This window comes from Chiloscyllium punctatum, chromosome 19 (assembly GCF_047496795.1).
Source record: "Chiloscyllium punctatum isolate Juve2018m chromosome 19, sChiPun1.3, whole genome shotgun sequence".
NCBI classification, from domain to species: Eukaryota; Metazoa; Chordata; class Chondrichthyes; order Orectolobiformes; family Hemiscylliidae; genus Chiloscyllium; species Chiloscyllium punctatum.
In genome coordinates, this window is record NC_092757.1 from 81,426,648 (window position 1) to 81,440,898 (window position 14,251).

General features: G+C 44.5%; 1 protein-coding gene across 4 annotated transcripts in view; it reads right to left on the reverse strand.

The window, feature by feature from the left end:
* LOC140491527 (rap1 GTPase-activating protein 2-like) overlaps positions 1-14,251 on the reverse strand; it is a 407,584-nt gene that overhangs the window by 378,756 nt on the left and 14,577 nt on the right. The window lies entirely within an intron of this gene.

A 14,251-nucleotide genomic window follows, 5' to 3' on the forward strand; every position in this document is an offset into this window, starting at 1 on the left:
CTGTGCTCTTCCAGCACCACTAATCCAGAATCTGGTTTCCAGCATCTGCAGTCATTGTTTTTACCTCATTGGGGATAGATCCCCCTCTTTTCTTCAAAATAGTATCAAAACATTTTTCATCTACTAATGAAAGCAGGAGGGCCCTGGGTTTACCATCTTTGAAAAATAAAAGCAGAAGTAATGGTGACAATCTCACTTGCTCTTCATTGTCAAAGAAGCTGTGGTGTGTGTGGCATTCCAATTATTATTTTTTATTTTTAACAGGACAACTTCCACTTCTGCAGGCTGCTGGAAACACACCTTTCTTTTCCAAAATCTCAGCTCTTTGCCAAAGCCTCTCCATACAACGCCACTGCTTCTCTGTCCCTCAACTCAATCAATTCAAAGCCATGCTCCGTATGAACATGTGGATTAGGTTTTAAACATTGGTTTGTAAATTCTCCAATTTTTTTCTGCAACTTGCTCCAAGCATTATATACCCTTGTCTTCAACTTCCAACTCTGATCTCCAGTACACCGACTGCCTTTGCCAATTCTCATATCCCTTGATGTCTTCAATATCTAGAAATCTATTACAATTTGAATATACTTACTGACTCAGCCCCCAGTGCTCTCTGGGGTCGAGAATTCCAAAGATTTAACACCCTCCAAAGAACAAAATTTCATCTCAATCCTAAATCTTTATTCTGAGACCGTGCTCCCTTTCTTGAGTCTTCCCTGTTGTGCACAATGAGAGGTTTATCCCCCAAATGTGGGCAAAGATTTTCAACCAATAACTCAGAGGCAGCATGAGAAATAAGTTTATCCAAAATGAGATAAAAATTAAGCTGGGATATGAGCCCATTCAATGGATAGTAGTTGGACAAAGGATTTTAATTTTACCTTAGATAACACCCAGATCATTGGTTAATCAAATATTGATAAACCTTTGATCCTTCCTGATTGGAATAATATAGTGATTCATGATTGCCTTCAGTCTGTTTGGAGTATCACTGCATGTTGTATTTAACTGAAGTATCCTGTAATTGGCTGCAGTTACAAATGATAATTATCTCTTCAAATAAAATGCTAAACATTGATCTGAAGATGACAACAAAGTCTCGTACGCCCCTGTGTAAAATAATGGATTCGCATGCCTTCCTCAGTTGGTTTACACCAATGTGGAATTTCTCAGGTCAGAATGACTAATGATGGACAGTTATTCCATTTCCTTTAAGTTCCATTATTATAGCAGCTTCTGGGAACATTTCCAATAGCTGATTCATTCGGCCAGTTAACAGTTAATCCTCTAATCCTTTTGCTATTCAAATTTCTGGCGAAAGCACAGCTGAAGTGTGTTCACATTTTGCACCCACACCATAGAACAGATACATTGGCCTCAGAAAGAGTGCAGCATACCATAATAGTATCTGGACATGGAGTCATGGAGATGTACAGCATGGAACCAGACCCTTCGGTCCAACCCATCCATGCCGACCAGATATCCCAACCCAATCTAGTCCCACCTGCCAGCACCCGGCCCATATCCCTCCAAACCCTTCCTATTAATATACCCATCCAAATGTCTCTTAAATGTTGCAATTGTACCAGCCTCCACCACATCCTCTAGTAGCTCATTCCATACTCGTACCACCCTCTGTGTGAAAAAGTTGCCCCTTAGGTCTCTTTTATATCTTTCCCCTCTCACCCTAAACCTATGCCCTCTAGTTCTGGACTCCCCGATCCCAGGGAAAAGACTTTCCCTATTCACCCAATCCATGCCCCTCATGATTTTGTAAACTGCAATAAGGTCAACCCTCAGCCTCCGATGCTCCACGGAAAACAGCTCCTGCCTGTTCAGCCTCTTCCTATAGCTCAAATCCTCCAACCCTGGCAACATCCTGTAAATCTTTTCTGCATCCTTTCAAGTTTCACAACAAAGGGTTAAGTTACAAGGAGAAGTCACACAACCTAGGATTATGTTCCTTGCAACTTCTATGATTAAGTGGTGATTTGATTAAAGCTTTCAAGATATTGTCCTTCAGGGAAAGAAACTGTCCGCCATTATCCAGTCTGGTCTACACGTGACTCTAGATCCACAGCAATGACTCTTTGACCGCCCCTTGGGTAATTAGTAGTGGGCAATGAATGCTGGCCCAGCCAATGACATCTTGACTCTGTGAATGACTAAAAGAAAAAAATATTGAGGGCAACAGTTGAGGGTAGATTGAGGGAAAATGTTTCTTCTGATTTGTTTTCCCAAGGCTAGGAGTTACAATCAAAAAATCATTCAGAATTAGGAAATGTCCCTGCAAATAATGGGTGGAGCAAGTTTTGAACTCTCTTCTGTAGACACTAATAAATGATAGATTGCAAAACTCTGTTAGCTAATGGTATCTAGCATATGGGCCAATGGTGGATATAGGTGCAGATCAGTCAGGGTCTTTGAATGACTCAAGGCATTAAATGATGTACCCCTATTCATATAAGACCAGAAGAAATAGAATCAGGAATAGGCAATTCGGCCCCTTGAGTTTGCTCCTCCATCCTCCAAAGGGTGTCACGGTGGCTCAGTGGTTAGCACGGCTGCCTCACAGCACCAGGGACTCGGGTTTGAATTCCAGCATCAGGCGACTGTCTGTGTGGAGTCTGCACATTCTCCCCATGTCTGTGTGGGTTTGCTCCGGTTTCCTCCCATGGTCCAAAGATGTGCAAGTGAGGTGAAATGGCCATGCTAAATTGCCCATAGTGTTCAGGGATGTGTAGGTTAGGTGCATTAGTCAGGGGAAACGTAAAGTAATAGGACAGAGGAATGGGTTTGGGTAGAATACTCTTTGGAGGTTCAGTGTGGACTTGTTGGGCCAAATGGTCACTGTAGGGATTCTATGATTCAAAAGGGTGACAGCTGATTTGACATTCGTCACATCCAATTTTCTGTCCTTTCCCCATTACCCTTTATTTCTCTATCGATCAAGAATCTATCTATCTATACAATGAGTTCTGCCCCAATAGCTCTTTGTGGCAAGGAATTCCAAAGACTCATAATCCTCTGAGAGGAGAAATTCTTTTTCACCTCAGTCTTAAATTGGCATCCTTTTATCCTGAGACAATGCCCTCTGAACCTAAGCTCACCCATAAGGAGAAACATGCTCTTGGTATTTATCCTGACAAGCACCTTAAGAATCCTAGAGTTTTAAAGAAATTTCAAGTCCTGAGATTTGACCGGGAAAACCCAACTTGGTTTGTGTAATGTAATCCAAATATAACTGGAGTTTAGTAATTAGCAATGTAATTTTATTTTGAAGCAAAAAAATGAATTATTCCTTCATTTAAAATGTCTAAATTAAGTGCTGGTTTATGGTGTAAAGTAATCTCCCCCGCAAAGGTACATGAAGATTTTGTTATTCATTTTATGCATGAGTTTAACTGGCGATTACAAGAAATTTGCTTTAATCCACTCTGGCAGATCAGCCTTTTTTTTACATAAACCCTGCTGCTAAGAAGGTACCTTAGTTTTAAAGGTCAAGTGACAAAGCTTCTCACGTCCTTAGTGAAGGGAAACATCTTCATGTTAATTTCTTCTGACAGTCACTTACTAAGAAATTATTCAGTGCAAATTGCTCAGACTTATCTGGGAATGAGCTGATCACTTTTGCCCTTACAGAGGCTTGATTCACATAAATAGAAGTGTGTCACTTGGGAATAGACATCTGCTCATGACATGCTGGAGAAACTTTGAAGGTCTCTTGTACTTTTCAAGAAAAAGTACCGAATCTTAAATGAAGGGCCAGCCAGTATTGCATGTCATCAGGGCGACTGAGGTAAAATGGACATGAACTAAAACAAGGTTATGTATAATAAGAGGGTGTAAGATGGCATAATTGAAGTTGAGCAGGAACAAGACAGGAACTTTAGGTACATATTGACAATGACACAGCACTAGAATAAAATGTAAGGTTAGGGAAGAGTGGGTAGATGGAGTTATGATACTGCTCGGGACAAACCTCGACAAACACCACTGCATCTTCCTCCAAACTTCCTTTGCAAAGGCACATTCCAGAAGGAGATGTATGACAGTCTGTACCCCCACCCCCCAGGCACAGCTGCTTTGAGGGCAGTGTGTGGTGGCACACAGTGTCCGGGTATACAGGAAAGATCTCACAGGTCGTACCCTTGATATAATTGAATGGCAAAACATGGTTGAGGGTTTACTCATCTTCCTAAAGATTGTTTGACAAACTACACTTCCACTTGGCCGTCTGCTCTGACATTAGGCAGTGCATTTAAAATGGGTCAACAGCTCCATGAAAACAGCAAACAAATATTATGAAACCTTGTTATGTCTTCATCCTGTAATCTCAACAACTGTCTCCCGTGTAAATGGCACACAACTCCCTAATCATCCAAGTGTCATACTCAATAATAGCATGTCAGCCCCATGTCTTATTGCATTGGTGTTCTGCCATTATCATTGCTTTTTATTGTGCCAATATATCACCACGTTACATCTCACAGTGTATCATAAGAGAGGCTGCAATGGAGGGAGAGTGGGGGTTGAAGATGAGAGCTGGATCAAAGAACCAGCTTATTTCCGTATCCATTATTTACGAGCACAATGTTCTGAAATAGGCTGGAATAAAATGAAAAGTATAATTGCATTGATATGCTGTCTTTTGCAGTCTTAGTATATTTCAAACTACTGTACAGCTAACAAATGACTTTGGAGTGCACTCACCATCGTAACACAAGAAACGTGGTAACTAATTTGCAAGCTCTCATAAACTGCAATGTGGTAAGAGACAAGATCGCTTACTTTTAGGTATTGATTGTGGGACACATTTTGGCCAGGACATTTGCCAAGAGAAACACTGTTGACCACAAGCCCATCAGGAAGTGGTCAGCATGTGGTGTCCTCAAAACCCTGCGGGAAAAGGAGAGAGTGGATCCTGTCAGGTAATTCCCTGAGCAGACTGTCAAAGTCATTTGGCAGAATGCCTCATCATCAGAACTTTCCAACAAGCACCAAGACATCATTTGACTGGTGGTGGGAAGGGCAGTACCTGTGAGATCCTTCATATCTGCCCGGACACTGCATGATGTCCTCGAAGTGGCTGGGGTAAGGGGTGGGGGGGGGTGGGGGGTGGAAGGTGGTTAGAGACTGTTACATATCTCCTTCTGGAATGTGCCTTTGCAAAGGAAGTCTGGAAGAAAATGCAATGGGTTGTGTCAAGGTTTGTCCTGAGCAGCTCCGTGATGCAGGACTCTGTGCTCTACGGTCTGTTCCCCGGGGCACATACTAAGACAAACATCAACTGTACCTGGAGGACCATCAACGCAGTGAAAAACCCTCTTTGGTCTGCCTGAAACTTGTTGGTCTTCCAGAGTAAGGAGTTGATCTCGACCGAATGTTGCAGACTGACACATTCCAAGGTCCAGGACAAGGTACTGAGGGACACACTAAAGCTTGGAGCAGCTGATGCTAAGGCACCTTGGGGAAAGACCACCATCTGAGGGCTTTCTGCCAAAGTTATATGGAGGTTGGTTTAGTTATCAGACCCTCCTGGTATCTCAAATGCATGTAAATATAGTCAGGTTCAAGTAGGAGTTGTCTTTGGTTTGTTGGATAGAGTCAAACTTCAATATTTTTGTTTTCTTGATACGCTACTGTTCAGAATCAAACTGTGTTTGTGACTATATATAAAGTTTTTTTTATAAATAAAGTATATTTTTGGAAGTATTTTTATTTCATGGGCCTGTATTTTAATCTCCCTCGCTAACAATTTTGAAGGCTTTGGGAAATGTAAGTTTCTTTAACAAACTCAATAGTAACCTGTTTCTTATAAATAAAAAACTTCTCATAAACAAGTTCATTAATCAACTGGGTAACAATGAAGATACGTTCAGGAATTGAACTATTTCCCCATAATCCCAAACAAATATATTCACATCGCAAACTCTGCAGAGATGACGTAGTTTCAAAACAAAGGGAAAACTACATAGTGGTTGACTGCCAAGGAAACAAACTCAAAGGATAAAATGGTGACTTCACACAGATTTTAGAGTTTTCAACTGATTCAGTCAAAATGTTGACTACTGGAGGGTGATGGAAAATCTTCAGACCAGATTTCAGTCCAGGTGGAAAATCAGTTAGACTTAGGGCTTTGAATTAAAGCAACAGTTCAGTTTTCTGGTTTTATGAGCAATCAGAGATACTGATATTTGAAACTTTCTCAGGTTCACAGAAATAGTTCACTGTGAGAGGTATCTTTTCAACTGGCCCTGTTTTAAGGTCTCTTCTTACTTCTTAAAAGGAGGGACAGAGTCATATTTACTGCACATTTTGATTGTCTTTTCCTTGTACTGACACAGCCAGGTATCCTGGAAAAACAGAGACTAACTCCAGAGAAATGTTGTTTCTGATTTTCTGCATCTGCAGTTTTTTTTGGATTTTTTAAATTTAGTGTTTAAGTCACTGCCTACCTGGAAGAGGTTCTAGTCCTCTTCCTGATAGGATTTCTGTTCCAATCTTTTCTCTTGTTCACCATCTTAATTTCACCGTTGGTCCTGCTGTCTGACAAGTTATTTGCTAAAGCTCATTATCACAGCCACATAAAAAAGTTGTATCTGTTCTGTTGATGCTAACTTTGACAAGGGAGCCTCCGAAATGTCCACTTTCACCCTCAACTGAGGATTCCCCAGCAGCGTAGTTGACAGAGCCCTGAGCCAGGTCCAACCCATCTCCCATACTTCAGCTCTCATCCCCTCTCTTCCCTCCCACAAGAGCTTACCTACTATCTCAATGGTATCCACATCCAGAGGATCATTAGCTGCCATTTCTGTCACCTCCAGTGGAACGCCACCACTAGACACATATTACCCCCCAACCCTCATCACCCTTTCCTTATTTTGAGAATAGTCTATACCTCTATTCTTGCCACCAAAGCGTCTCACCTTATACTTTCTAACATTGTATTCCATCTGCCGCTTCTTTGCCCACTCTCTTAGCCTGTCCAAGTCGTTCGACAGCCTTCCCACTTCCTCAACACTATCTGTCCCTCCACCTCACTTTGTGTCATCTGCAAACTTAGCAACAATGCCTTTGTCCAGGTTGTTAATGTAGAGAGTGAATAGCTGTAGTCCCAACATGGATCCTGCGTAACTCCACTCGTCATCGGCTGCTATCCCGAGGTCATTTCTTGATAGACATTCGCCCGGGTGGCCTCATCATGCCGTGGAAAAGTTATTGATTTTGCAATGTTTTCAGTTTGTCTGACATGGAAGGCTCCATCCTGTGTGGCTTCAAAGACAGCTCTTTGCAAAACTAAAGAAAAACTTACAGGTGGTCCTGGACTATTGAAGGCATGTCAGAGAACCTTCCCACTGATAATAATCAGCTTCCCCTCAGGGAGGTTGGCACCAGAGCCCCTCTAATCTTGCCTTGGCATGACAGAGATGCCAGCAACTGCCCCTCATCCCCCAACTCTCTTGCCACCTTTTCCCTTGAACGGTAGAAGCTCCCAGCCAGAATGCCAGAGTTTATCATAAACATAGAACCCCTATAATAAGGAAGCAGGCCATCTTCTAAGATCCTATGAAGTCATAGAGTCATAGAGATGCATAGCACAGAAACAGACCCTTCAGTCCAACTCGTCCATGCTGACCAGATATCTCAATCTGACCTAGTTCCATTTGCCAGCACTTGGCCCATCTCCCTCTAAACCCTTCCTATTCATATGTAGATTCCATCTCGATGTCTTTTAAATTTTGTAATTGTACCAGCCTCCACCATTTCCTCTGACAGCTCATTCCTTACACGTATCACACTTTGCATGAAAAAGTTGCCCCTTAGGTCCCTTTTATATCTTTCCCCTCTCACCCTAAACATATGCCCTCTAGTTCTGGACTCCCCAATCCCAGGGAAAAGACCTTCTCTACTCACCTATCCATGCCCTTCATGACGTTATAAACCTCTATAAGGTCCATATCTCTGGAGAATGTTGGACTTGAACCCAGGCAACTTGGTGTAGAGATAGGGTCACTACCACTGCAGCAGCTGATGCCACCTGACATTAGGAGCTGGCACTCATCACGATGTATTTTGGTTCATGGCTTACTGAGATCTCCTTGAGATATGAGGTCATGAGAATAGTTGATGTGCTGTTTATGTGGGATTTGAACCCAGCTGATCGTGATTCTCCATTGGGGCGAAAGTGAGGACTGCAGATGCTGGAGATCAGAGTCGACAGTGTAGTGCTGGAAAAGCACAGCCGGTCAGGCAGCATCCGAGAAGCAGGAGAATCAACATTTCGGGCACAAGCCCCCTCATCAGGAAGGGGCTCGTAATGAAAGGCTTATGGCTGAAATGTGGTGCAGCGGTAGTGACCCTATCTCTAAGCCAAGTTGCCTGGGTTCAAGTCCTACATTCTCCAGAGACATGAAACATGATTCCCCATCACTGGGATTCAGGATTAATGGCATCACCTTTTTCAGTAGGTCAAGCTGCAATCCACTCCCTTTCAAATGAAATCTCCTCCAATTTTGGATGCCAATTTTGAAAGGGAATTGCACAGTTCATTTGAATAAAAATGGCAGGACTCACTATCAATGTCTGACATTTCCAATAGCAATCTGGGTGGCCCAGGGGCTCAGTGGTTAGGCGGCACGGTGGCACAATGGTTAGCACTGCTGCCTCACAGCACCAGAGACCCGGGTTCAATTCCCGCCTCAGGCGACTGACTGTGTGGAGTTTGCACATTCTCCCCATGTCTGCGTGGGTTTCCTCCGGGTGCTCCGGTTTCCTCCCACAGTCCAAAAATGTGCAGGTTAGGTGAATTGGCCATGCTAAATTTGCCCATAGTGTTAGGTGAAAGGGTAAATGTAGGGGAATGGGTCTGGGTGGGTTGCGCTTCGGCGGGTCGGTGTGGACTTGTTAGGCCGAACGGCCTGTTTCCACACTGTAAGTAATCTAATCTGCTGCTTCACAGCACCAGGAACCCAGGTTTGATCTCAGCCTTGGGTGACTGTGTGAGGTTTACACATTCTCCTTGTGTCTGTGTGGGTTTCCTCCAATTGCTCTGGTTTCTTCCAAAGATTAGGAGACATGCCAAAAATGCACTGTAGTGTTCAGAGATGAGTAGGTTACATGGATTAGCTGTGGTAAATTTACAGCTACGGGGTTGGGGTAGGGGGGCCAGGTCAAGGTGGGATGTACTTTGGAGCATCAGTACAGACTCAATGGGCCGAATGGCCTGTATCTGTACTGTAGGGATTCTATGATTGTGTGAACCTCCTCATCCACCAGATTTCCCCAATTCTCTTTTTTTCCTCACTGATTGGCTCTTCCTCCTGTCCCTGTGAGCCTCCAGACTCCCTATTTCTGACAAGTCCTCAATGCCAGCATTGTTTAGAGTCATGGAGTCACAGAGATAGACAGCACAGAAACAACTTGTCCATGCCGACCAGATATTCCAACCCAATCTAGTCCCATCTGCCAGCATTTGGCCCAAACTCATCCTATTCATATACTCAGGTAAAAACAATGACTACAGATGCTGGGAACCAGATTCTGGGTTAGAGTGGTGCTGGAAAAGCACACCAGTTGAGACAGCATCTGAGGAGCAGTAAAATCAACGTTTCGGGCAAAAGACCTTCATCAGGAATACAGGCAGAGTGCCTGCAGGTGGAGACATAAATGAGAGGAGGGTGAGGGTGGGGAGAAAGTAGCATAGAGTACAATAGGTGAGTGGGGGAGGGGATGAAGGTGATAAGTCAGGGAGGAGGGTGGAGTGGATAGGTGGAAAAGAAGATAGGCAGGTAGGACAAGTCATGGGGATAGTGCTAAGCTGGAATTTTGGAACTGGGGTGAGGTGGGATAAGGGGAAATGAGGAAACTGTGGAAGTCCACATTGATGCCCTGGGGTTGAAGTGTTCCGAGGCAGAAGATGAGGCGTTCTTCCTCCAGGCATCGGGTGGTGAGGGAATAGCGGTGAAGGAGGCCTAGGACCTCCATGTCCTCGGCAGAGTGGGAGGGAGAGTTGAAATGTTGGGCCACGGGGCGGTTTGGTTGATTGGTGCAGGTGTCCCGGAGATGTTCCTTAAAGCGCTCTGCTAGGAGGCGTCCAGTCTCCCCAATGTAGAGGAGACCGCATCGGGAGCAACGAATACAATAAATGATATTGGTGGATGTGCAGGTAAAACTTTGAAGGATGTGGAAGGCTCCTTTAGGGCTTTGGATGGAGGTGAGGGAGGAGGTGTGGGCGAAGGTTTTGCAATTCCTGCAGTGGCAGGGGAAGGTGCCAGGATGGGAGGGTTTGTTGTAGGGGGGCGTGGACCTGACCAGGTAGTCATGGACAGAACGGTCTTTGTGGAAGGTGGAAAGGGGTGGGGAGGGAAATATATCCTTGGTAGTGGGGTCCGTTTGGAGGTGGTGGAAATGTCGGCGGATGATTTGGTTTATGCGAAGGTTGGTAGGGTGGAAGGTGAGCACCAGGGTCGTTCTGTCCTTGTTACGGTTGGAGGGATGGGGTCTGAGGGCGGAGGTGCGGGATGTGGACGAGCCATCCAGGTGACTTTTAAATGTTGCAATTGTACCAGCCTCCACCACTTCCTCTGGCAGCCCATTCCATACACATACCACCCTCTGTGTGAAAAAGTTGCCCCTTAGGACTCTTTCCCCTCTCACCCTGAACCGATTACCTCTAGTTCTGGACTCCCCACCCCAGGGAAAAGACTTTGTCTATTTACCTGATCCATGCCCCTCATAATTTTATAAACCTCTATAAGGTTACCCCTCAGCCTCCAACACTCCAAGGAAAACAACCCTAGCCTATTCAACCTCCCCCTTTCGCTCAAATCCTCCAACCCTGGCAACACCCTTGTAAATCTTTTCTGAACCCTTTCATGTTTCACAACATCTTTTCGATAGGAAGGAGACCAGAATTGCACACTATATTCCAAAGGTGGCCTAACCAATGTCCTGTACAGCCGCAACATGACCTCCCAATTTCTGTACTCAATACTCTGACCAATAAAGGAAAGCATACCAAATGCCTTCTTCACTATCCTATATACCTGCTACTCTAGTTTCAAGGAGCTATGAACCTGCACTCCAAGGTCTCTTTGTTCAGCAACACTCCCTAGCACCTTACCATTAAGTGTATAAGTCCTGCTAGGATTTCCTTTCCCAAAATGCAGCACCTCACATTTATCTAAATTAAACTCCATGTGCCACTTCTCAGCCCATTGGCCCATCTGGTCAAGATCCTGTCGTATCTGAGGTACCTTCTTCGCTGTCCACTACACCTTCAATTTTGGTGTCATCTGCAAACTCACTAATTCTTATGCTCACATCCAAATCATTTATATAAATGATGAAAAGTAGTGGACCCAGCACCGATCCTTGTGACACTCCAGTGGTCACAGGCATCCATTCTGAAAAATAACCCTCCACCACCAACCTCTTTCTTCTACCTTTGAACCAGTTCTGTATCCAAATGGCTAGTTCTCCCTGTATTCCGTGAGATCTAACCTTGCTAATCCGTCTCCCATGGGGAAACTTGTCGAACACCTTACTGAAGTCCATATGGATCACATTTACTGCTCTGCCCTCATCAATCCTCTTTGTTACTTCTTAAAAAAACTCAATCAAGTTTGTGAGACATGATTTCCCATGCACAAAGCCATGTTGACTATCCCTGATCAGTCCTTGCCTTTCCAAATACATGTACATCCTGTCCCTCAGGATTCCCTCCAACAACTTGCCCACCACTGAGGTCAGGCTCACTGGTCTATAGTTCCCTGGCTTGTCCTTACCACCCTTCTTAAACAGTGGCACCACGTTTACCAGCCTCCGGTCTTCCAGCACCTCACCTGTGACTATCGATGATACAAATATCTCAGTAGAAGAACATAGAAGAATACAGCGCAGTACAGGCCCTTCGGCTCTCGATGTTGCGCCGATCAAAGCCCACCTAACCTACACTAACCCACTATCCTCCATATACCTATCCAATGCCCGCTTAAATACCCATAAAGAGGGAGAGTCCACCACTGCTACTGGCAGGGCATTCCATGAACTTACGACTCGCTGAGTGAAGAACCTACCCCTAACATCAGTCCTATACCTACCACCCCTTAATTTAAAGCTATGCCCCCTTGTAATAGCTGACTCCATACGTGGAAAAAGGTTCTCACTGTCAACCCTATCTAACCCCCTAATCATCTTGTACACCTCTATCAAGTCACCCCTAAACCTTCTTTTCTCCAATGAAAACAACCCCAAGTGCCTCAGCCTTTCCTCATAGGATCTTCCTACCATACCAGGCAACATCCTGGTAAACTTCCTCTGCACCCGTTCCAGTGCCTCCACATCCTTCCTATAGTATGGCGACCAAAACTGCACACAATATTCCAGATGCGGCCGCACCAGAGTCTTATACAACTGCAGCATGACCTCAGGACTCCGGAACTCAATTCCTTTACCAATAAAAGCCAGTACGCCATATGCCTTCTTCACTGCACTATTTACCTGGGTGGCAACTTTCAGAGATCTGTGTACATGGACACCAAGATCCCTCTGCTCTTCCACACTACCAAGTATCCGACCATTAGCCCAATACCCCATCTTTTTGTTACTCTTACCAAAGTGAATCACCTCACACTTAGCTACATTGAACTCCATTTGCCACCTTTCTGCCCAGCTCTGCAGCTTCTCTATATCCCGCTGTAACCTGCCACATCCTTCCTCACTGTCTACAACTCCTCCGACTTTCGTATCATCCGCAAACTTGCTCACCCAACCTTCTAACCCTTCCTCCAGGTCATTTATAAAAATTACAAACAGCAATGGTCCCAAAACAGATCCTTGCGGAACACCGCTAGTGACGGCACTCCAAGATGAACCTTTGCCATCAACTACTACCCTCTGTCTTCTTCCAGCCAGCCAATTCCTAATCCAAACCTCCAACTCACCCTCAATGCCATAGCTCTGTATTTTCTGCAGTAGCCTATCATGGGGGACCTTATCAAACGCCTTACTAAAATCTATATATACCACATCTACCGCTTTCCCCTCATCTACCTCCTTAGTCACCTTCTCAAAGAATTCAATAAGGTTTGTGAGGCACGACCTGCCCTTCACAAAACCATGCTGACTATCCTTGATCACATTATTCTTATCCAGATGTGCATAAATCCTATCCCTTACAAATCTCTCTAAGACTTTGCCCACAACAGAAGTGAGACTCACTGGCCTATAGTTACTAGGATTATCCCTACTCCCCTTCTTGAACAAGGGAACCACGTTTGCTAGCCTCCAGTCCTCCGGCACTACTCCTGTAGACAAAGAGGACACAAAAATCAAGGCCAATGGCTCTGCAATCTCCTCCCTTGCTTCCCAGAGAATCCTAGGATAAATGCCATCAGGCCCAGGGGACTTATCTATTTTCACCCTTGCCAGAATTTCCAACACCTCTTCTCTACATATCTCAAAGCCATCCATTCTACTTATTCGTGCCTCAGTATTCATATCGACAACAATGTCCTGTTCCTGAGTGAATACTGACGAAAAGTATTCATTCAGTGTCTCCCCAATCTCTTCAGCCTCCACACGCAACTTCCCATTACTATCCTTGATTGGACCTATTCCTACCCTAGTCATTCTTTTATTCCTAACATACCTATAGAAAGCCTTAGGGTTTTCCCTAATCCTACCAACTAAGGACCTTTCATGTCCCCTCCTTGCTGCTCTTAGCTCTCTCTTCAGGTCCTTCCGGGCTACCTTATAACTCTCAATTGCCCCTATTGAACCTTCACGCCTCATCTTTACAAAGGCCGCCCTCTTCCATTTAACAAGGGATTCCAATTCCTTATTAAACCACGGCTCCCTCACACGACCCTTTCCTCCCTGCCTGATAGGTACGTACTTATCAAGGACACTCAATAGTTGCTCCTTGAACAAGTTCCACATATCAATTACGCTCTTGCCTTGGAATCTACTTTTCCAATCCACACATCCTAAGTCATGCCTCACCGCAGTAAGAGGCCCAGAAATCACTTCCCTAGCTTTCCACAGAGTTCTAGGGTACACCTGATCAGGTCCTGGGGATTTATCCACTTTTGTGCATTTCAAGACATCCAGCACTTCCTCCTCTGTAATGTGGACATTTTTCAAGATGTCACCATCTATTTCCCTACAGTCTATATCTTCCATATCCTTTTCCACAGTAAATACTGATGCAAAGTACTCATTTAGTATCTCCCCCATTTTCTGTGGC